Source organism: Ambystoma mexicanum, chromosome 7q (assembly GCF_040938575.1).
Source record: "Ambystoma mexicanum isolate Mex_15411 chromosome 7q, UKY_AmexF1_1, whole genome shotgun sequence".
Taxonomy (NCBI): domain Eukaryota; kingdom Metazoa; phylum Chordata; class Amphibia; order Caudata; family Ambystomatidae; genus Ambystoma; species Ambystoma mexicanum.
The window spans coordinates 537,015,520-537,040,280 of NC_090941.1; the positions used below are offsets into that span (position 1 = coordinate 537,015,520).

Here is a 24,761-nt window from a genome sequence, read left to right on the forward strand (position 1 = left end):
ATCTACCACCAACTCGTTGCTTGGCGAAGAGACTGACCCTGAGGGAGTTGGAGGTGGTGGAGCGAAGAGCTAGAGTAGGGCGGTTTTTACGAAGAGAGAGTTGGAGGTTGAGGACCCAGGCCTCAAAAGGCCTTTTGGACAATGCAGAGGGTCTTGAACTTAATCCCTGCAGCCACAGGGTGCCAATGCAGAGATTTCAGTGCTGGAGAGATACGATCCCTGGGCTTGAGGCCAAGCACAAGTCTCGCAGTCGTGTTCTGGATGAGTTGCAGAGGGCAGCGAGTAGAAGAACATTCAGGGAGTGAGGTTAGACCACTGGGGAACACCACAGGTAGAGAGTCAGATGTGGGAGGGTCGATCAGCGAGGAACGATGCCCGCCAAGCCAGTGCCCGACTGGTGATACCCAGGTTATCTGTACTCTAATGCAATAGTTTCGGCTTATAGGTGCCGTAAGTGACACCTAATAGCCCGAACTAAAAAGACCTTCAAGATATTCCTCTTGCTGAGCAAGCCACTCAGCTGCACAAATAACTACACTGTCAGCTTTTTTAATTTTTTTATTTAAAGAAAGCACGTTTCAGCTAGAACTGCCACCTAGTCATCCATTATATTCACCTGGCATGTTGGGGCCAAACAAAATAACCTAGCAATATACTCATGTTACGTGACTCGGATGGGAAGATTTAATGTGTGATGAGTCCAAAATCTATACAGCCTTTTCACTCAATGTCCTCTCTTATCCTTAAAACAGGCACAGTGGGAACAGACTTCTCCTCATAGCGACCTATTTCCCTTTTAGATGTGGAAGCAAAAATTACGGGAAGATATTAGCCACCCAATTAGCAATGGTCCTCTCCACCATGACCCATCAAGACCCAACCGGCTTCATCACTCAGTGATTTCCACAGGCTAGTATAAGAAGAGCAATTAGTGTAATATTGACTGACCCTCAATTTCATCTAGCCTGGTTCTGATAGGCCTCAACGCCAACAAAGCATTAGATAAATTAAATGGGTGATTGCTATGCCAGAGGATGGAGACCATGGAATTCGGCCCCAGATTTAACCCAACAGCAACCCTGAAAAACCAGAAAACGAGATTGAAATTAAATGGGTACCAATCCCCCCCCCCCCAAATCAAATTCACAAGAGGAGTCCAGCAGGGCTGGCCACTCTCCCACTCCACTTTGCTGTGTTGATGGAACCTTTCGCCATGAAAATTAGAGCCAAATTAGGAATTGAGTGTGATCTGAGGTCTTCCACATAAAATCGATATGTATGCGGACAGAATCATTCTCTTCTTGGCACTTGTGGACACCTCACATCCTGAGGCAATGAATGAGCTTTCTAGCTTTGTGCACACCATGGGTGTCTCCATCAATTAACTTAAATCAAAAGCCTTAAACTTCTCGGAGAGGGACTGCACTATCGCATGCCTAAAGAGGACATCACGTCTACAGTGGGAAATCGATACGTAGGACTTCCCAGGGATTAAACTACCCAGGAACAGAAAGGATCTGGGAAGTGCTATGAAAATGTTGTAGACTGAGAATCACTTCCATTGAAACTTTGAAGGTCATAGTATCTTATATTCTGTGATGAGCTTTTTCTTTGAGCGTGCTTCCAAACAATAGACCTTTGTGTTTTCTGTTTTAGTAATTTGGGACCATTTGTACAAGTTTATTATGAAGAAATAAGTTACTCAATGTTCTTTTTTTCCTTTTCTTTTGTTTTTAATTGTAGTTTGATGAAATGTAGAGTTTTATTGTGAACCTTTTGAATTTGTATTTTAATTCTGTAAGTGTGAAAAGTTTCTCTTGTAAACTATAACGCACTATATTAATAAAAGAAAGGAAAAAAAAGGAAGGATCTTCTCCAACATAACTTGAGCCCCCTCTTTAAAGACCAAATTACAGACCATGACCGGTAGGACGCCCAAAAAAAATCTCCTGGGTGTGCAGGATCCAGACACTGAAAATGTACCTATTCCCAAAACCCCTCTGTTTTCACTAGCATACCAACTAAAGTCCAAACCCTATATCTTACCCCCTCCACTTCAGAAGAAAATGTTTTACTTCATATTGAAGGGTAAACCTCTGCCAATAGCTAGAAGGATCTTGCTATGTTCCACATCCCTAAGAGGCCGGGGAGTCCTCATCAACCGATATCTCTTAGCGTCCCAAATTGCTTATATACTTAACTGGTAGCACTCTCTTTTATAGACCTAGGTTGGGTGCACATTGAACAATCTTTCACTCCGATCAAACTAAAGAACATCCCTTTGCTTAGGACAAAAACCCTCCTTTGTGCTGGCCCCCTGCTTCTGACAGCTATCACTTCTCAATGCTATTAGGGTAGGGCTCACAAACCCTGGGCGCTGAAACTGGGCTTGGGGCCTATGTTCCCAATGACTGGTAATCCAGACTTTTCCCTGGGTTTTCACCAGGGAGCTTACCAGAAATGGATCAACTGTGGTCTTGGTAAATTGGGAGATTCTTACCACCTCGGACAACCTCTGTCCTTTGATTAGGCCAAATAATAAATCTGAAAGCTACAGGTGTAGCCCTTGTCCCCATGGGGCCCGGCTAGTGTGGCTGGATGCTTGTCGATGAGGGAACACCTAGAAATAAAGACGCAGACACCAGGGTAATAAAGCATTTGAATACATGTTATGTTGATTTATACCGCGCCCTGCTACAACCCAGGGGCAGTCTCCAGGTGCTAATGTGTTGTAGGTCTATTTAAGTGTCCTGTGTGTGTGTGCGTGCGTGTCTTGGAATAAACACTCCAGCCCCCGACGGGGCTGGATGGAATGTTAAAAGAAAAGAGAAAACAATAGAATAGAACTCAATAGAAGAAAAACGGTTAGAAAAGGACAGTTGGAGAGTGAGATCAAGGAAAACGACTTGGCTGGGGAGGTCGATGCATCGAATGGACTCACAGGGCCCAAATCCTGCGAATGGTTCCGGCCGGCGCATGGAGTGTCTCTCAGAGTTGAATTCAAGGGTGCTGAGCTGCTTGTGTCGGGGGCAGCTCGGCCACCCCATGGCCGTGGCGGGTGTAGGCCCACCCTGGGACCAGACCAAACGAGCCCAGGCAGTGTGTCATGTGCTTCCTGGGCCAATAAAGAGCGTGTACAGGCCCTGCAGTGAAGTCCCCCCAGACTACGTATGCTAGGCGCGCAGCCTGGGAGCTGAATGGAGGGGAGTAGTGAACAGTAAGTCCCTGGTTGGTCTTGCCGGCCAACCAGGTGAAGAGGAGAGGGGAAGTCCCGGGTTGCTTTGTTAAGCGGCCCGGGTGGAAAAAGCCCTGTGCCGCCCAGTGGAGCAGCTTGGGTGTGAATGCGCCATCTGCACCCAACGATCCATTGCTAAGGGTGCGGGCCAGAAGGCGGCCACAGCGGTGATCATGGTAGTGTCCCCCTGTGACCATGGAGACGCTGCCTGACCTCAACATTGCAGTGGATTGTGGCAGGGAATATGTCGGTGGCAGGGATGCTACCTTATTTCCAAATGGTGCTGCAGTGATGCCGGGTGGGCCCCCTGCCAACAGGGCCCACCCAGGATAAGGACAATGCCGCGGGGCGAGTATGGGCAGACCTGCACTCACGCAGGGAGCTGCCCAGACTTTTTAAATAGCGCCACCCTGAATTAAGAACGGGGGCCACGGCCCCATAACATGTCATCTGGGGACAGGCCACGGCCTGGAACCAGCACCACAGCAGCCAGCCACCATCCAGCATTGCCTGCAGCCAGCCCACCATCCAGGAGCCACCCTGCACCAGCTTGCCCAGAGACGGGGGTCAAGTTAATATGAAGGGGGGCTGACTGCAGCAGTCACCCCACTGTGGCAGTGTTTTGTGTAGTATAAATGCTGTAAGTCACTGTATATATCTGTGTAGTTATATGTGTATATTTAAGTACTGTTATGTAGGGTAATTGGTATGTAGGGGGAGCGTAGTGTCTGGGATAAGTGTTAGGGGAATGCTAACTAGGGTTAAGTCAGGGTAGGACAATAAATGTAGATGGCCATTATTTAAATGATGGGAGGTACTCTGGCCTGAAGTAGTGGAAAAAGGTGGTATCCTGTTTTGGGTTGTGTAGCGAGATTGGACCACCCACAGAGACCATCCTCTGGCCTCAAACTCCATGTGATGGTACCCGAGTGGAGGTAGTGGGGTCTGTTGAGACACCTCCAAGGAAGGGTGAGCTGACATAGCAGGTCCCCTGTAAATTGGATCTCACCCCAGGGGACTCCTATGGAAAAGGGAAAACATATTAGTTTTTTTTTAAATTTATTTTATTAAAGAGGGGTCCCTGTTGGGATCCCTATAAAACTCACTCTGGTATCTGTGTTCCCTTAGTGATATAAGAACTCTGGGTGTGACCCATCTCCTGGTAACATCAATTTGATGAAAGGGTGCAGCACCCCTCCCTACTCAGCGGGCTGGGGGGTCGTTTCCATGGGAAATGTCCCTGACCTAGGCCAGGATTGGATGATCCATGGTTTGCGTTGGAGCCAGGAAATTGGGGCTACACGGGTACATTCAATTATGTCACTGGATAACCCAAACCATGATCAAGAAGGCAGGGGCATGGCAACCAACATCCCTTGACATCTTCATACAAGATGAGATGCATAAAGGAAAGATCATGAAGCTAAACTGTCTGCTTGACTGAGCTGCTCCAGAGGAAATCTATACTCTGAATGGAGTTAACCATATATTCTCATAAATTGTAAATTACAGTAGGTGTACAGTGGTACAAAATGATGATTTTATTTTTTCGTACATGCTAATACACTTAAAGGAACATCATTGGCTTCATGCAATTTTAACCTTTTAAATTATGCAGTTTTGGTTTCTAAACATTAAAAACAACCATACAAAAATGTGTGTAATTCTCATCCTGTGTGTGGTAATACCTGAACAATTAAAATGCATAAATTGTACAGTGTCTCGCGTGATTTATAAACCCAGGTTAGACAATGCAAGTGGAAATGTACATTACACCAAATTATTAAATCTTTCGTCTCATGTGCATGTATCAGTTTATGATTCACATTAAAAACAAATGTAATGAATAACAATTTCCTTAATCTTCTCTGGGTCGTTGTTAAATATTTTACCAAGCTGATGAACAAAATATCAATACAGATATAACATCACATGTATGAGATAACCTCTTCCCGGAGGAAAGCATGCCATTTATGAGGAGGTGGGGACTAGGAGCTGTGAGCGAATATACCCATGAGATGTGGCAAAGCGGCAAAATCGAGGCATATTGCCATAGAAGGTCTTTAACATTTTCTTGCGCTGGTGCTATGATCCGAAAAGCTTATATAGCGTTATAAGAGTTTTCCCAATTATGTTGGAGAGGTTGCAGCGAGCCAGGCAACTTTGGCCATAAGGTGTGGTCATGCACCAGAGCCCAGACTTTTCTGGAAGGAGGTTTTAGCCATGATGAAAGACATGACAGGAGTGACACTGCCACTGGATCCGGTGTGCTTGGTTTTGGGCAGCTCGAAAGACATGAATGAGGAAACCATTTCCCAGATTTGTCACCCAAGTTCTCAATGCAGCCAAGCTTACTTTGGTTCAGTGCTGGAAAGCCCCCACATAATGATCTGGTGTGATAAACTATGGAGCATCTCAGCAATTGAAAGACTGACGCCCATCCTGAACAAGGCGCTCGGGTTCAACGTGATTGGACCCCATTTGCTGACTTTTGTTATTCCACTTTAACACCCATAGAACTGCCATGTATATTTTTGTCCTTAATTTAGTTTGACTCCAGTGATACTTGAGCTTTTTACTTACCTGCCGTTCATTTGCCTGCTATTTATTTTTTTTATAAATTTTTGTTCTGATGTCACCTCTGCCCTACCTTCCCCTGTTACTAATTCCCCTATTAACCTGTTCAATTTGTAAATCTGAAATTTAAATCCGGTTGTGGAAAAAGAGTAATGGGAAGAGGAGGAGGAGGAGGAGGAGGAGGAGGAGGAGGAGTAGTGGAGTGGGAGGAGACTTAACATCAAAGGGTGGGGGCGAGGAGTAGTAGGAACAAAACTTTGGCCGAACTGAAGCATGGTGGTAGGAGTAAATCGGAGGGCATGCATTTGTAAGAATAGGAGATAAGAGGTGAGTGTGCATGGCTGAACTAATCTGAATTCACCTGATTAATTGCAATGTAGTATTCCCATTAAAGCACTAATCTCTGGTGAAAGTAGGAACAGTTAGGAAGTCCCTGGTGGAGTTTAGGTTGCCTAAAAATTAGGGAGCCATCACTGGCAGAAGGCCTACCTTGGACAGTAGGGTTAACATTTGGTTGCACTAACTAGGAGTTAAGGATGTCTGGTTTAGGGAGGGGAGTCAAAACAGGATATGAGGGGGAGAGGATCTGCTCTAGACCACACAAAGAAAAAGAAAAACCATTGAGCGGTCTCCTAGTCTGAGTGATTTCTGTTCCATCTGTGACACTGTGCTTTTAAGGTAGCACAACCCTTGTGGAATCCTGGTCAGGCTAGGTCCAAAGCATCCTTACTGTCTATCCAATCCTGGCTTCTCTTGAGTAACCTATTATAACATGTTCGGGATTAGTAGTGGTAGATTTGTACAGGGGTATACATTGGAGAATAGCTTTGCAGCCTATCAATCTTTTCACAATTCAAGGTTACACTTCATTCTGTACATCAGACAGGGGAGAGGAAAGCAGCTCTATATAATTTTTACTGTTCAGGTAGCTACAGAAATCCGTCCACACATTTCTTGGGCGGGAGTTATAGGGGAGGGAGTTGATGTGGTCTTCCTCACACATTTGAGTCCAGGTAAGTGCCTTGAGCCACATCTCGAGGGAGGGAGGGGGCGGGGCGTCGCTTCCAGCATTGTAATATTCATTTCTTGGCCACCATGGATCCTATGTTCAAAAACCTAGACACTTTCTTCGCCCCTGTCCCATCCCACACCCCGAACAGTATAGCAAGCGGATCAGGACCGAGCTGGATCCCCACTATCTTTGGTAAGGTTTCAAACACTGCTTCCCAAAACGGAGCTAGCGCACTGCAGGACCAAAACATGTGGGTGTGATCAGCCTCTATAGACCTGCATCTCGGGCAGGCGTGGGACTGGTTCTGTGTAAATTTCCGCTCCCTGAAGGGCGTGTAGTACAGCCGGTTGAGGAGCTTGTATTGCATGCATCTGAACCTGGAATTAAGGGAAAACGTGCGTGTGTGTAAGCACATTTTACCCCACAAGTCGTCAGTAATACCAGACCCAGTTCCTGACTCCATATGTCTAGCGATTTCTGGGGGACGTCAATCGCCTTTGCCATCAGCATTTTATAGAGAGAGGATGTAATACCCCTTCTCCCGGCCGAATTGGATATGTTGCGAGTCTGGGGGCCCGTTAGGGTATGAGGGCCACATGGCTTGAACTGCCGCTCTTAGTCTACAGTATTGCAGCAGCTCCAGAGCCGAGCCAGAGTGGCCCGGTCGCCATGTCTGCGGAGTGATGAATTTCGCTTCAGGATACAGATCAGCTAGCGCCTGGTATCCAAGGTTGAGCCAGTGTGCCATGAGGAGTTTATCGTGCGTAGGGGTGAGACCCGGAAAGAGCCAGATAGGCAGCCACTTATAATATGGGTGATGATCAGGGTGAAGTTGCAACAGTAGTCTCCACGCCATAGTTGTGGAGGCCACAGGGTCCGCGAGAGTGTCCGTGTGGTATGAACGGTGGAGGATAAGGGACATGTTTACCTCCTCACTAGCCAGGTTCTCAAGTTTCACGTGGGGGGACTGGGCGGGTCTTGAAATTTGTACCAGTGTGTGGCATGTTGAGCTTGTGCAGCAATCCAGTATCAGGCAAGATCAGGAGTGTTAAAGCCCCCTCTCCCATATGGAAGGGTCATGTGTTGCCACTTCTTGCGAACTGCGCCGGAGTGCCATAGAAATTGGGCACATGCCGAGTGCAAGTTTATAAAGTACTTTTTCCCCGGCCAGATCGGGACGTTTGTAAAAATATAGAGAAGCTTGGGGACTATTATCATTTTGATTAGTGACATCTTGTCCGATAGAGGGAGCGGGAGGTTTCGCCACCTTGACATATTGGCCTCCGCAAGCTGCGCGGTCACAGTGTAATTGTTGGCCAGTAGGGAGGATCTATGTAGAGAAACCTTGACTCCGAGATGTCTGATGCCTCCGGGAGACCAACGCAGGGGGAACTCGAATACCGGTTGGGGAGTTGCAGTGGTTAGCGGGAATATTTCGGACTTGGAATAATTTATGGTGAAGCCTGAGAATGTGCCAATTTTTGTTATATCGCAGTTTATCGGAGCTAAGTGCACAGAAGGGTCTCTGATTTAGAGGATTACATCGTCGGCATATAGGGATATAATTTCCGGTGTGTTGCGCAGTCTGATAACCTTACGGGTATGTTTGTCTCTGACATTGTCAGCCATGGGCTCAATGGCCAGTGCAAATAATATAGGGGAGAATGGTCAGCCCTGGCGTGTGCCTCTGTGGAGCGTAAAGGGAGCCAAAGTTAAAGAATTAACCAGAACCCTGGCCCTAGGATTTGTGTAGAGTAGTTTGATATAGGATATCATGCGTGGACCGATTCCCATTTTCTGTAGCACCGCCCACATATATCGCCAGGACACCATGTCAAATGCCTTTTGAGCATCGAGGGTGACCGCGACTGTGTTAGATTTAGGATCTATTCTAGACATGACATTAAAAAGCCGACAGATATTTAGGGCTGTTGAGCAGCCAGGAACGAAGCCACTTTGGTGCTGGTGGACCAGGTGCAGCATTATGGGGAGGAACCGGTTTGCAATCACCATGGCAAATATTTTAGTTTCTGTGTTAATGAGGGAAAGGGGTCTATAAGAACCCATTCGTCAGGGGGTTTACCCAGCTTAGGGAGCACGGTTATAAGGGCTTCTCGCAGGGATTGAGGCAGAGTCGCTAGGCGGAGCGACTTGGTCCAGACTTCATGGAATCTGGGAGCCAGAATGGAAGCATGCTCCTGATAGAATTCTGAGGTGAGTCCGTCCGGGCCGGGGGCCCTGCCCTTCGGGAGGTTAGATATAGCCCCAGTGATCTCTTCAAAGGTGATCGGTGCGTCCAACTGATCTTTGGTTGTTTCAGAGATATAGGTCATGGGAATCTGGTCCAGAAGTAGGTTAATGTCTTGGGGATCATGCTCTCGTTGGGGGGCATATAGTGCCGCATAGAAGTCCGCAAAGGTCTCCAGGATGTGCTGGCCTGACCAGCATTGGGCGCCACTTGCATCACGCACATTATCGATACGAGTCCTACCCCCTTCGATGCGGGCCAACCTGGCCACGGTTCGTCCCGGTTTTTCCCCCTCGCCATATTTCTGCGCAGCTAAGGGGGGGCGTAATATTGTACCTCCCTGAGGCCGAAGGATTCAATAGATTGCAGCTCTAATCTTATCTGAGCTAGTTTGGTAGGGGAAGGTGCAGAGGTATATTCCCGCTCCAGTTCTTTTAGCTTGCTTTCGGAGCGTTGTAAGCTGTTTTTAATGTCCCTAAGTACCCCAGACTCCCTAGAGATGCACATCCCTCTGATAAAAACTTTGAATGCCTCCCACCGGGACCCATCAGATGTGTCGTGTCGTTTGTTGCAATCAAGAAAGGTGTTAATATCAGCAAGGATTTCAGCCTTAAAGATTAGATCACGCAGTACTTAGGATTTGAAGCGCCAGGAGGAGTGAGAGGGTGGAGAGGGCCCCAGTCTGACCACTAGCGTCACTGGGGAGTAGTCTGAGAGAGTACGTGCCAATATCTCCATTAATTCAGCTGATATAAGAAACAAGTCTATCCTAGATACTGTCATGTACCGACGAGTAAAAGGTGTAATCTCTCATATGTGGTTAGAGAGCTCTCCAGGCATCACGTAGGTTCAGTCTGTCCATGTGTGTGCATAGGGGTTTAGCCGCACGGGACGTGGCTCTGCTAGCAGTGCCCGATCTGTCCAGTGCATTGTTGAGCATCAGGTTCATGTCTCCCCCCCACTCCCCCCCATATAATTGGAACCTCAACGTATTTCATGAGTAGGGTGGCCACGTCATCGAAGAATTCAGGGGCGTCTATGTTCGGGGTGTATGTATTCACAAGTAGACACTCTGTGTTGGCCAGAAGGCAGTGCAGGGTGACGTACCTACCGCTCGAGTCGATGTAGCTGGTGCGAAGTGAGAATTCAACCGATTTATGGATTAGGGTCAACACTCCTCTAGATTGAGTGGAATATTTAGTGTAGAACCTGTTGGAGCCCCAGGTCGGTGCGAGGGATGCCGCAAGATGCCCAAGGGTATGCATTTCTTGAAGGAGAAGTATTTTAATGCCGTGTCTCTGGGCATATGCAGTTATCCTACTGGCTTTTGTGAAATTGCCTAACCCCTGGACATTCCACATCATTACTTTAATGGCCATGACATATCGCTATGGAACATCCCAACAGAAGGAATCAACATCTTGAGAGGTGTACTCGCTGCTACCGCAATGTCGCGCCTCAACGTAGCCTCGGCCACCGCCATCTTGCCATTTTGTACCGTAACAACCCCCAAATTTACCCTCCCCCACCCTCACTGCCCTTTCCCAACTAGCAGTGTAAGAAGACCCACCCAAGTAATGTGCGTCAGCGTTCCGGACCCAACAAGGCAACACTTGATCCCTTGCCCAACAGGGGCACAACTGGAAATAAACCTGCCAGACTTGGTATTGCAACTGCAACGGGGGTCGCCGCTGCCATGTACCCAATTTAGCTAGTGATTAGGTGCAAGGAGCACCAAAGAACATTCAGCGGTGATTTATATCTGGATTCAAGAAAGAACGTTATAATGCATTGTAATTGAAAACGAATGAGGACATGTTGATTGTGACGTGAGGAGTTGTGGGGGCCTGTCGGAGAGGCCAGAGGTGGCAATGTTTCCATTGCAACTGTAGGTGTGACAGTAAGGAGCAGGGTAGCAAGCGCCCCAGACCAGGGCCGTCCCCACCTGTAACGTACCGGATTGCGGTATTGTACCATGGTGTCAGATTCGACTGGAGGTGGATCTTATGACAGTGAACATGGTTACCCACGACAGGCCCTACTGCAGGTAGCAAGTATCAGTTGCCTTAGTCATTAAGCATAGGATCCTCCACAGGCTCCTCAAGGGGCATCTGCAATTCAATGAACTTCACTGCTTCATCTGGAACTGTAAAAAAGTAGAGTTTGTTGCGATGAGGAAATTTCAAGCGAGCAGGGAAGAGCATTGCGTATTAGATTTTCCTTTCCTTGAGCATCTTCTTCACTCCATTAAATTGTCTAAGCTCCATCTGGACTCCCACCGAGAAATCAGGAAAGATTCGGATGATCTGCGAATCAAGCCTCCGTTCCCCTGCTCACACGCCAGCCGTACTATGTGATCCCTATCTCTGTAGCTAAGGATCTTAGCAATTATTGGTATAGGAAAGTCGCCAGGTTTAGGGCGAGGGGCCAGGTTCCGGGTGCCCGCTCAACCGTGAAGAACGGGGAAAATTGAGGGCTATCAAGGAGGTTCTTTAGAAGATTTTCGACCGCCAGTTCCATTCTGCCCTTGAGATCGAGATTCAAAGTCGTCACACTTAGCCTTGACCTGCTTCATATCTTTTACCAGTTCCGTGACCGTGGCCTGTAGGGTGTGCACCCCGTCCTCATTGGCCCCAATCCTGGTTTCCGCCTCGGTTATCCTGGTACCGTGCTGGTCAAGCTTTGTTTTTAGGGGGGCCACATTGGTGTTAATGTCATCAAGCTTTTCGTGAAATGAGGTGAAGTTTTTAGCCATAGTTTTCATCATCGCCGCCAGACCCGGTAGAGGGGGGGTCCAGCGGCGGGTCCACGTCGTCCAGGTTCGGGGAGGAGCCTCCCAGTTCAGGTCTGGTCACGGGTTTGGTGTATTTATCCGTTGCTACAACCTTGTTGGCCCCTCGTGATTTGTTTGCCATGCTGTGGGCGGGTGGTGCAGTAGTGTGAAGCCGACAGGTATGCACTGTGTGGTCAGAAGGAGCCCGCTCTCACCACAACCGTGCCGCTGGGCAGGCGCGGGTGCGGTTTATTATGGCAAAGGATACAGGTGCACTGTGGAGTAGGAACGGCCGGCTGGGCCCAGGGAGAGATCCAGGCGGCCGGGCTGCAATGCAGGAGTCAGGGGGCAGACCCCTGGATCAGGAGTCCAATGTAGCTCTTGGGAGACCCGCGAAGCGTCAGGCACCAGGTAAGCTATAGGTACAGGATGGCTGTAGAGGGTAGGCACCGGCTGCCAATGCTATGGGTCAACTGATGCGGGCCGGCAGGGGCCCCCGCAGTAATGAATAGGCAGTCAAAACAAGGGGGAGGCTCCCCACCACAGGGATCGTAGGTGTGTAGCAGAAGGATGGCGCAAGTGCCGCCGCAGGCCCTCTTCCCCTCCCCCCGGGGGCCCTTTGCGGTGTCGTAGGTGGCCTCCAAGACAAGTTCACGGACCATAAGGTGTTGCGGGGGGGTTTGGAGTGTAGTAGTCTCTTTTGGCAGCTCTGGGGCTCAGGGCCCTCCAAGCGCTCACCGGAGGCGAGGGCACAATGCAGGCAGAGATGAGGGATGGCATGGGGGGGAAGGCCAGCGCCCAGAGACCATAGTACACAGCGTGGGTTCCAGGTGCAAGGAGGTATGGGGCCTGCTCAGGAAGGGGGTGAGATCCAGCTCCGGAGGGGGGAACGCAGCAAGAGCAGCCGCCCTCCCCCCAGCTCCTCATCTGCAGAGTCGATGTCGTGGGCTCCGGCGCAGGGTTAGTAGGAGCCGCCGCGAGGGGGCCGCGAGGGGGCCGCGAGGGGGCCGCGAGGTCCCTTCAGTAGATGTAAGAGGCGGGGGCAGCAGCACCCCCACCGAGCAGCCCCACCAGGAAGGGCCAGCCGTACGCCGCCCCTGGGTCCAGGCGTCGCGGAGCAGGGCATGCGGTGGCCCCGCGGGGCAAGGCAGAACTTCTCCCGGCAGGCAGCTTCAGCCGCTGCGGCCGCCCCAGCAGGCCACCAGCGCAGCACCCACTCCGATGCAAGCATGCGCGGCTCTCCGTTCACAGCAGGCCCCAGGGAAGAGGCAGGGGAGTCCAACGGCGCAGGCGGGAATGAGAGCAGCCAGCCGCCACCCGCAGGGGCTCTCAGCAGGTGGCGTCCCAAGAGGTAGCGTCACAGCCAGCAAGTGCACAGGGCCCCGCCCCGGTCCAAACCAGGTCCAGGTTCAGCCACGCGCGCCAAAGAAGGAGATCGGCCCGGATAAGGCCGCGAGGCTCCGATTTTCTTCCGGATTGAATGTGAGCGTAGCCCAAGAAGTAGGCAATCTAGGGAGAAGGGTGCAAATGCAGGGTTGTGATGTGGACCGCTGATGTCGGCGGATAGTTTACAGTAGGGCACGGAGCTCCGAAGCTAAGCACCCATTTTGTAGGCTGCTCAGCAGCGCCCCCCATCCTGGACATTTTTTAAAGGATAAATCCAGAAGGAAAATTAGCCGAAGGTTGGGAGATGTATCCCTGTATTTATGGATAGGATCAATCAACACAGACTTCTATGAGCAGGGATATGTTGTATACAAAACCATGGCATTAACAGCACTTGCTGGAATAGGCGCCTGAGATCTGGAGATGTGCCATAAAAATATCTTCAGGAATATGACAAAGGCCAATGGCTTGGTCTTACTACTTTCCCAGTATAGCCAGATAATTAACATCAGGTTAATTGTCATCCAACGCCCCAGATCATCATCATTATTATTATTATTATGGTATTTATTGAGCACTGACCTAGCTCCGAGAGGCAAGAGAGCACTTTACAGATGTATATAACAGTACAGATGCATAACAGTGCTTTTCAGAGGTAACAGAACAGATATACAGCGGGGGGTAGGATGCAGAGGGGGGTACAACTGTACTGGGTGGCAGGGAGGAGAGGGCGGGCGGTTTCTAGTGAGTCAGGTGGCGCCTAGTGAGTCATGTGGCCTAGGTGCTGAGGAGGAGAAACTTGAAGAGGTGGGTCTTGAGTTCTTTTCTGAATTGTAGGAGCATGGGGGCGAGTCTGATGCCGACTGGGAGGAGGTTGCATAGTCTTGGGGCATAGGCAGAGAATGCTTGTTTTCTTGTCTCTTCATTTTTGCAGCGGCAGATTTTGAATCTGCACGTGCCCTGGCTTCTGTTGGTGTACTGTTCGCCAGCGATAGCTGGGTAACTTGAGGGCGACTGTCTTATAGATTATGCAGCAATGCTTGAATGTGATTCGTACATGCAGTGGGAACAAGTGAAGGTCAATGAGGGCCGGTATGATGTGGTCGTATTTGCGTATACCCTTGATGATGATGATGATGAGGCGGCCGCATGTAGGACACTTCTCAGGGGCACAAGGGAGGACAATGGGAGGACCTTGAGGAGTGCATTGCCCCATCCAGTTGGGATAGGACCAGTGCTTGAACAGTGGATCTGAAGCTCTCTAGCGAGTGGAATCGCTTGACTTTCCGCAGACGTGAGAGAGTTTTCTTAGCTATGTTTGTCTTGAAGGAGAGGTGTTTGGCGATGTGGAACCTAATGGACTTTGGGCAGGAGGAAGCCCTCAGAGTTCATGGTTGGTAGCCAGGTCTGTATTTCTGGGTGTTGTTGGTGAGGAGTAGGAATTCTGTCTTGGAGGGGGTTGAGCTTCAAGTATGCAATGGACATCCAAGACTGGATCAGCAAGAGGCAGGTTTTGAGCCTATGCATGTCCTTGATGGAGTCAATCCTGAGGTATAGCTGTGTGTCGGCATGTTGACGGATGTTGTGTGTGGCTAGGAGAGCTCCCATGTATAGATTGAAGATCACTGGGGAGAGGATGGAACCCTGCGGAACTCTACAGTTGATGGGTAGCATTGGCGATCTAGAGGAGTCCATCTGAACAAACTGCTGGCCATCCATGTTTTCACTCTTCATTTTATAGCACACAGTGGAGCCGGATGCATCTTCCATACCCTCAGAAAACATATTTTTATAAAAGACGTATTCAGTTTGGCACACCAATGGCACAATATAGTATAGGGATGTTTTCAGTGAAACACCATGATTCTAGAAATACCTCGAGTTATTTATTACTGAATTCAGGTCCATCTAGAACTTAACACGTTGTTTGTTTTCCCCCTTGCTGAACATTTTATATTTAAACCCAGCATCTCTCCATGAAACTATTATTTGTTAGCCTGCCAGTCGAGGAAGCAAGTGATGCTAATTTGGTAAAAAATAATACCCTGGGGTGTAGACCAACTATTTGAACTGCCGCTGGTTTAATGTACTATAGTATTCAAGTAGCAGCTGACCTATCACACGAAATAACTATTCCTAATGTGTGCCAAAAGAAAGTACAAAGTTGGGTAGAACACGCTATTAACATAAAATACCACAGAAATATGTAAATAATCCAAACATAAATTGAAAAAAAGGAAACGGAAATAAGCATATATCCATAAAGCAATGTGTCGCTTAATGTAAGTAACATCATAAATCTACAATAAAGTCAAGTCAATAAAGTCTATCTAATTGTGTCTATGTATGTTTGACTTGTCTTGTGACTATTTGGTTATTTTTATGTGTCCCATTCTCCTTTTGCTCAAATTTGCTTTTCCCAATGTATGTTTTGATTGTGACAGGTTTTGTTAAAGGTGTAGAGTTTTTTTTTTTGCTGTTGATGTGTGCAGGGTAGGATGGTTTTTAGCTATTGTCAATATGCAGTGTCACGGTGGCTGACCGATGTGTGTACCGTACGGTGGAAAGTAGACTGGTGAGTAGGTTAGTGAAGGACACAAAATGTCAAGAAGCCACATTTGGCTAGTCAGGATATGACAACGCATAAAATACCCAAAGAAAGATTTGAAAGACATAGCAAGTCATAAAAAGGCACAGCATTGAACCCTTCCTGCCACTGACCTCTGCAGACAGCTCCCATTTTTCTCCTTGCCACTCAATCGCTCTCTCCTATTTGTTCGTCATGTGGCTCCTGTTTCTGAATTGGATTTCAACAAATAACCTTGTACATACAGTCTTTCATTTCATGAACAGCAGAATTTAAAATGCTTGAAGGACGTTTTACCAATCGTGCACTTAGGCTAGGACAACGTTTACATGCTTTGATATGACTATGGTGGTGATCTGGCGCATTATTAAAAAAAACAATAATACAATCGGATGACATTGAACCGAATGTGAGGGTCAGGGTTACCCCCAGCAAAGGAATTCATCAAGTTGGAATAGGCTGTGGAGATTGCACATCTGTTCATGTTGGCACCATATACATGCCACTTTAGCTTAGATAATGATTTAAAACTAGATGTTCTAAATAAGAAATACACTTATTTGTGTAAATAGGCCATTGACTTCTGCTTCAAGAATGGCTTTCTGCTCGTCAGCTCCAGTAAGTGTGCAGCCCCCGGCTTGGCTTTCTGCAATCGTAGCCGTTTTAACATGCTTGCATCAGTCATATGTGGCTGGACCGTTGTTGGCATGAATACATTTTTCTCTAAGCAATGGTGTCATCCCTCGGGCATCTGACCAAACTGATTTGATGAAACTGTTAGGTGTCGGTAATGAATAAAATGTGAATTATAGTTGACTTTATTGGTCATTGAATGTACTATTTATTGTCTTCATATTGTTTTAATAGTGTACAAGTTTATATGTAAAACTAAAAGCACTTAAAAAACAAAATGTGTTTGCATTTTATGGAACTTAATAATATGCTTATTTCCCTTTAAGCACAATTCTGATCTGAGAGCATAATGGTGTCCATTCTTGTCTTAGCTCTGCCTGGGTCAAGTTGTCCTTTTAAATAGTACATGGCCTGGTCGTTTTCTGCCTTAATAAGGTGGTTTAATTAAACGTTAAGCCACCATTGGCATACAAGGTACAACATTGAAATGGTGTGAATCCTGCATCTATGACCAGCGTTGTCTTTGCACCCATTTAGATCAGAATTTACTTAACGTACATGGGGACAGACTGGTTGGGCAAGTTTTTATTTAATACACATTAGCTGGTTGTGATCTGCCAACATTGAGCGTTTGGCTTGTCAGTATAAGACTATGCTGATATACAAATGCCTGTCATTTTAATATCTGGCTCCTCATATCTTTGTGTCAAATGAATATTATTATTTGGGTATCTGAGTGCGGACCTAGCTTTGAGAAGCAACAGAGCGCTTTACAAATCCTAGTGGGAAGGACATGGTGAGGGAATTCGAAATACAAGGTAGTGGATGTAGGGCATGCAATTTGGCAGTAGGTGATCTGCAAGCAATCAGCGGAGGAAACAAAGAGCAGATCACGCAGTCTTGGGTAGGGTTTACACCTACTCAGTTGATGAAAAATGCTGTTTCTTTAAAACTGGTCTCCAGGTCGATATGGGGAATGAGTAGGCCTCTTATTTGGCTGCAAAATCGTGGCTGCTGTCCAACCGAATTCTCGCCTAGGAGCCTCACTGGTGAAGGCAGGCACAATTTACATCCATGGTTGGCACACCCCCAGGGGGGCAATGGTGACAGTAGTTTTGTCCCGTTGGCAAAACCAAAACAATACAAATGTCTCAAAAAAACTTAATATGAATGTAGTGGTGCCCTAGCCAAATTATGTTTTAAATGTAATAAGGCTATACACTGTTCAGCCATGAAGGACATTATTCGTTTTATGTTGAGCATATACGTTTGTTTTCTTGTAGCTCTTCTGGTTTTTAGGTACCGTGGATTCGAATGGATTGTGTCCTCCAACGTATTCCACATCTTTGACATGTAATATCCACAGCTGTGTTACTTCGCGCATTTTTTTGGCAGAGGACGTCCTGCATCTCTGGCGTCGGGTCGATGTCCCTCGAAGGCCTCCGTCGAGGGGGACGTCACATGATGTTATAAATAGGACGCACAGCGCCGTAGCCTTGGTTCTGTTTTTTCCGCAAACTTGTTTGCTTCGAAAACTCGGCGCGCCTTGTGTATTCCTTGTGAATGTCTTCTTCTTCGACCCATCTGACTCCGCGGTCTGGCTTTAAGACTTGCCGGGACTGCAAGTCTAAGATGTCGATTACGGACCCGCACCGCATTTGTTTGTGGTATCTGGGCGAGAGTCATGACACAAACTACTGTTCGAAATGCCAGTCGATGACTGCTAAGGCCTTGCGGGAGCGTAAGGGGAAGTTACAGGTAGGTAGGGGTTATAAACCCAGTAAGTCACTTAAATCTGCTAAGCGGATGTCCACTGACAATTCGAGGGGCGACTCTCCTAGTTGGAAGGAGTTCCGGGGATCTCGGTCCCGGAATGGTTCCCGCCATTCGTCCTTGTCTCGGCATTCCCGGAAGCGGCGTCACCTGTCGCCTTACCTGTCCTACTCAGTGGATGGCGCCATGAGGAAAGTGGCTTGTCCCACTAAGTCCTCAACTCCGGAGGAATGGGCAGCCTTCAGGGAGCAGATGATGGCGATTTTTCAATCCCAGGGCACAGTTCGGTCCGCGCCTTCAGAAGAAGTCGGCAGGGATCGGTCTCGGTCTGTGGCTCGTGCGCCTTCGGGTTCGGGTCCTCGGCGCGATAGTCATTGGGAACCTTCAAGGTCCCGTTCGGACAAGGTTCAGGTTGATCACCAGAGACGTGCTGCTTCCAGGTCTCGGGCTTCGTCCCCGGTGAAACCGCTGAAATCTGGTAAGGGCTCGAGGTCGGCATCAGTGCCATGTCCGTCGGATACGTATGTCGAAGCTTTGCCTTCACACCAGCCCTTGGCGCCGTTGTCAACGCTGAAGCCGTCGGTCCCCTCGACGCCTTTGGGGTCTTTTGGCCGGAATTTGCCGATGGAGGTCCCTAGTCCTGTGGATCCTCCAAGGAAGGCTACTTCCAAGTCTGTGAGGCCTGTTAAGGATTTCAGACCCTCTTCTGTCCCGAGGCAGGAGTTCTTTCTTCCTATGGATGATATCTATGAGGATGAGGAGAGGTCAGATTTGGAATTCGACCCTGTTAAACCTGATGTTGCTCCTGACTTTTCCAGGGACAGTCAGTTGGAAGAGTTACACCGATCTCTTCATGATGCCAGTGGCTTGGACACTTCTCCTGTGATGCAGTTTGGTAGGCCTGAGCCTGGGGCTCATGCTGAATCATCTTATAGGAGACTGATGGCTAGGGTCACTGAGTATCTTGGTTGGTCTAGTCTTCCGGACACATTCGTTCAGGATGACTTAACAGATATTTTGGATCAAGGTCCGTCCTCTGACCCAGTGTTACCTTTTCATTTGACGTTGCAGAAAAGGGTGGCGGCTGCTTGGCAGACACCAGAATCTCTTCCGGCGTTTAACAAGTTAACTACAAAATACTGCCCTTCCAGTAGCGACCGCAGCTACCCATCATCTCACCCCACTCCTGAGAGTTTGGTGGTTCAGGCGGCTATGGCCACCTTGAGGCAGGCGGCGTACCCAACCATCCCTCCTGATAGGGATGACAAACTCTTTGATGGTTGGGCACGCAAGGTGTTTTCTGCGGGGAGTATGGCACTGAAGTTGGCCAACTCCACTTGTGTCTTAGCAAGATTTTCACACACGCTGTGGAATTGTTTCTCTAGCGGCTGAGCATATTCCCGAGGGGGAAGGAAGGGATGGGTTCCTTGCTCTTGTGCAAGATGGCAAGGATGCCATGTGTGAATCCCTTCAGTCGGGATTGGACACAGCCGACATTGTTAGCAATCCATGGCTGCGAGCACCGTTATACGCAGATTTGTGTGGTTGCGGAAGTCTGGTTTTGCTCCGGATGTACAAGCCCGTCTTCTAAATATGCCCTTTGATGGCGCGCATTTGTTTGCCAGCAAGGCTGAGGAGAGCCTTGAGGGGTTGCAGACCTCAAAATATGCGGCTAAATCTTTGAGCGCAGTTGTGGATCAACCTCCGCCTTTTCGTCCTAAGGGACAGCAGTGGAGGGGAGGTCCCTTTCGTTACTACTCCTCTTTTGGTAGGACGCGAGGAGCCGCCAGTCAAAGGGGTCAACGTAAAAGTACTCGTAGTGGTCGGGTAAATAGAGGTGCCAATGGCGCTCAAGCAGCTGCCTCTTTGCCTTCAGGCGCTGCCGCAGCCGCTCCAAAACAACTGAGTCCATGTTCCATTGTTCACCGGTTGGGGGCAGACTGTCTTAGCATCTCGAAGAATGGCGAGCTATTACTTTGGATGCGTGAGTTCTGGATACAATAGCCCACGGCTACTGCCTTCCCTTCCTAAAGCGGCCTCACGACAATCCACCGGGGACTGTCTTTTTGAAGCTACCGGATCCGCTCCATGTGCAGGAAATCTTGACCCGGCTGGAGAAAGGCGCTATAGAACTGGTGCCTGTAGCGGAGAGGAACAAGGAATGGTATTGCCCATATTTTTTGATTCCAAAGAAAGACGGGGGATTGAGACCCATCTTGGACCTGCAGTGGTTGAACAAACTCCTCAGGAAGGACAAGTTCAAGATGGTCACTCTTTCTCAGGTCCTCCAGGCCCTTCGACTTCAGGATTGGTTGATGTCGCTGGACCTACAAGATGCTTACTTTCATGTGCCGATTCATCCAAAGCACGACCTGAGGTTGCGGCTGGCAGCTCGCACTTTCAGTTTCGGGTCCTGGCATTCGGATCGACCTCCGCCCGAGGGTCTTCACCAAGCTAATGGTGGTGGTGGCTGCGTATCTCGGCAAGGGGGGATTCACGTCTACCCCTACCTGGACGACTGGCTGATCCGTGCGCATTCTCCCGAGCAAGCGATGGATCATCTCAGTCTCACCTGCCACTCCCTCCACAACCTGGGCTTCTCCCTAAATTTCAAGAAGTCGCATCTGACACCTTCCCAACAGCTCCAGTACATCGGGGCTGTGTTGGACATGTCCTTGGGGGAGTGCTCGCCTCCCAAGGTGAGGGCTCATCACATTGATGGTGGACAAATTTCAAACTGCCCAGCGTCTCCCGGCTTTCGAATTCTTAAGGTTGCTCGGCCTCATGGCATCCTGCATTTTTCTGGTGCCAGAGGCCAGGCTGCAGATGAGATCCCTGCAATGGGTCCTCAAGATGCAGTGGTCACAATTCTCAGACAAGAGATCCCATTCAGATTCCACTCTGTCTCGCAGGATCTTCTGTGGTGGGTCAACGATGGGAACCTGATGAAGGGGGAACCGTGGCCAGAGGTGACAGTAGTGACGGACACTTCCCTCACAGGATGGGGAGCTCATGCCGACGATCTGACCGCCAGCGGTCGTTGGTCTGAGTCCAAACTCCACATCAACCTATTAGAGCTGAGGGCTATCGGACTTGCCCTGAAGGCTTTTCTGCTGTCTGTGAGGGGGATGAGTGTCTTGATCATGACGGACAACACAGTGGCCATGCATTACCTCAACAAAAAAGGGGGTGGGGAGTAGGATCACGTTGTGCAGAGAGGTGATGCAGCTCTGGTTCTGGGCAATACAGCAGGGAATATCACTCTCGGCAGTACATCTGGCCGGAGAAGATAATGTAGCGGTGGACACACTGAGCAGGCAGAGCATGGTCACTCACGAGTGGCAGTTCGCTCAGGAAGTCCTTCTGGAGATCTTCGCCCTTTGGGGAACCCCACAAGTGGATCTCTTTGCGACCAGTGCCAACTGGAAGTTCGAGAGATTCTGCTCAAGGGAATTTCCTCCGAAAGGAGCCTTAGGAGACGCGTTTGCGGTGGATTGGTCATTCCCACTGCTGTACGTGTTTCCTCCGGTCCCCGTCATTCCTCAAGTGTTAAGTCCTCCCTACCGAGAGGATCTTCTCTCTCGTGCGAGAGAACGGGTGGGGGGGGGGGGTTCTCCATCCACAGGTCAAGACTCTCAACCTTCATGCATGGTGGCCGGCAAGCAAATCCCTGTACCATTGGCGTAAGTTTTGCGACTGGTGCAGAGGACAAGATGTCCATCCTTTTCAGTGTTCCATTCCCATGGTGCTTTCCTTCTTGCTTTCTTTGGCCCACAGGGGCTTTCAAGTAGGTACCATTAAAGGTTACCTGGCGGCACTGTATCTTCAAGCGCTCGTCTGAAGAATGTTCTTATTTTAAGATTCCTTTGATTTCACAATTTCTAAAAGGCCTCACTAATGTGTTCCCGCCGTCCCCGTTTCAGGTGCCGGTTTGGGATCTGAATTTGGTCTTGAAACTTCTGATGGGTGCTCTATTTGAACCTTTGCACTCTTGTCCTTTGAGACTGTTGTCTTTCAAGACGGTTTTCTTGGTTGCGGTTACATCCGCTCGCAGAGTGAGTGAATTGCAGGCACTTTCATCTAAGCCGCCCTTTACTGTGTTCCACAAGGATAGGGTTGTACTGAAGGTACGTCCTTCCTTTCTACCTAAGGTAGTGTCTGCGTTTCATTTAAGCCAGAAAGCGGTACTTCCTGCTTTCTATCCTCCTCATCCTGGTAAGGAAGAGGAACGACTCCATAGGTTGGACCCTAGGAGAGCTTTGAGATTTTATATTGCTAGGATGTCCAGGGTCAGAGTGGACGATCAACTCTTTGTGGGGTACGCTGGACACCGATTGGGCCAGGCTGTTACCAAACAGACCTTGTCCAGGTGGATTATCCTCACCATTACTAAATGTTAGATTGGCGGGCAAGGACCCTCCTGAAGGGTTGCAAGCTCATTCCACTAGGGGAGTGGCTACTTCCACAGCCCTGCAGCAAGGAGTTCCTATTGGGAATATTTGTGACGCAGTGACATGGGCTCCTATCCACACCTTTGTCAAACATTACTCCATGGATACGCTCCATGATCAAGATATGGCCTTTGGTAAAGCTTTTCTTTATTCTGCCATCTGATTGGGTATTATAAATTCTTTTCCCTCCATTTTCTGGTACTGCTTTGGAGTCTGTCAAAGATGTGGAATACGTTGGAGGACACAATCTATTAGAAGAACAAGTTACTTACCAACACGGAACGTTCTTTCGACTGGATGCTCCTTCAACGTATTTCACATCGCCCACCCAGCCTGGCGCTCTGGAGAATTTCCTATGCTACTGCAGCTTGCGTTCCCTCAAGGTTATGTGCAGTCAAGCTGGCATTGTGTACGAGGGTTTATAGTCATAAAGTCGAATGAAATAATATTGAAAGTCATAATGTCTAAAACAAAAAGTTGAGGGGTTGTTTTTTGTTTGAAATGGGGGGTTCCCCCTGAATCCCCCTTTTAAAACATTTTTTACCCCCGGAACCCAAAAAAAACATGTAAATGAAAAAATAAAAAATTCGACATTTTTTTTCTCGACATTGTTTAGACATTTTTGCAATTCAATATTATTTTTTCGACATTGACTGCACACCGTGTACGAGCATGTCGCACGTTATGGAGGGGAAAAAACATAAACTGAGGCTACGGGCGCCGTGCGTCCTATTGATAACATCCCGTGACGTCACCCTCGATGGAGGCCTTCAAAAGACATCGACCCGACACCATTGACACATGACAAGACACCCTCTACCGAAAAAATTTCCTAAGTAACACAGCTGTGGATATAACATGTCAAAGATGTGGAATACGTTGGAGGAACATCCAGTCTAAAGAACGTTACCAGTTGGTAAGTAACTTGTTCTTCTTAATGGCTGTTCACTGCACAATAGATGCTAGTCATTCCATAACACCTCTTGTGACCTGCAGACTCTGTTGCGGGAAAGGCAATATCAGAAATTGAATTCCGATGGGTGACTACTGTTCCTTTTTTATTTAAAACAAGCCTTTCTGTCAGTGCTAGCCTCCGTTCTGTTTGCTTAGTGTTCGGAGTATTTGAATCTACATGTAAAACAGAAGTGCATGTATACCTATGACCACCCACTACATGTTGTTGTTGCCAATCCGTTTTGGTGGTCTAACTGCAGAACAGAGAGCAGTGTTTTTACGAGTTGGGGGTATAGCTTCACACAACCACTAAAAGGATCTTGATGGATGTACAGACATTTCTGTTTGCTGCTTTATATTGTTCATCTGAGTAAAAGCAGGCTTTATCTAAAGAGCCTAATGAATGTGTCCTTTCCTGCATAACCGAATACCATGGTTACAGCTTCACTTTGGGCTTTTTCAGCCATGTAGATTCTAAATTTAAATATGAATTCCTTTCCTCGCATGGATGATTAAGTACTGACCTTGTTGTTTCTCCTACTAGTCTTTCAGCTTAAATTATAGCTCACATTACAATTGTGCCTCTATGGCACTGCATGCTACCTTATACTGCAAACAGCACAGCTTTTTAATCGGGATTTCTATGTGATTTTAGGCTAGGACCCTCAGCCTGTGACGGTTGAATGGCAACAGAGTCTGCACCCACTACCCTGCTGCGTAATGTGTGTAGGGTAGTCAGTCTGTAATGAGGATTATGGCTACTGCAACAAGCAGAAAAAAGAGGATGACGACTTTTTTATGGCAACTGGAGACCAAACTATATGGTCTCTAGTTGCATACTGTTACTTTTACACACCTCAATGGTACTCATTTTGTCGGTCGGTATCTGAAGGGTGGAAAGGGCTTAGTAGACCCTTCTAGTAGTCAGATCTGTGACATGTTCAGCAGTACATCGCTAAGGCCAGCTATTTGATCGGTTAAATGGGAGCACAGGTCAAAAAACATGCTCCCTTTTTCAAATGCGATTTAGGAAGCAATGACTTATAGCTAAATCTGAAGAAGGATTTTGACTAGCCTTGAAAGATGGGACAGTGTTCTATGATTGTTTTCCTTAAGTTATTAATTATTAAAG

The 24,761-nt window shown here is 48.2% G+C and overlaps 1 protein-coding gene across 2 annotated transcripts in view; it reads left to right on the forward strand.

Moving 5' to 3' along the window:
- Positions 1–24,761, forward strand: part of NUFIP1 (nuclear FMR1 interacting protein 1) — a 546,199-nt gene that overhangs the window by 388,606 nt on the left and 132,832 nt on the right. The gene's annotated exons all lie outside the window — the stretch shown is intronic.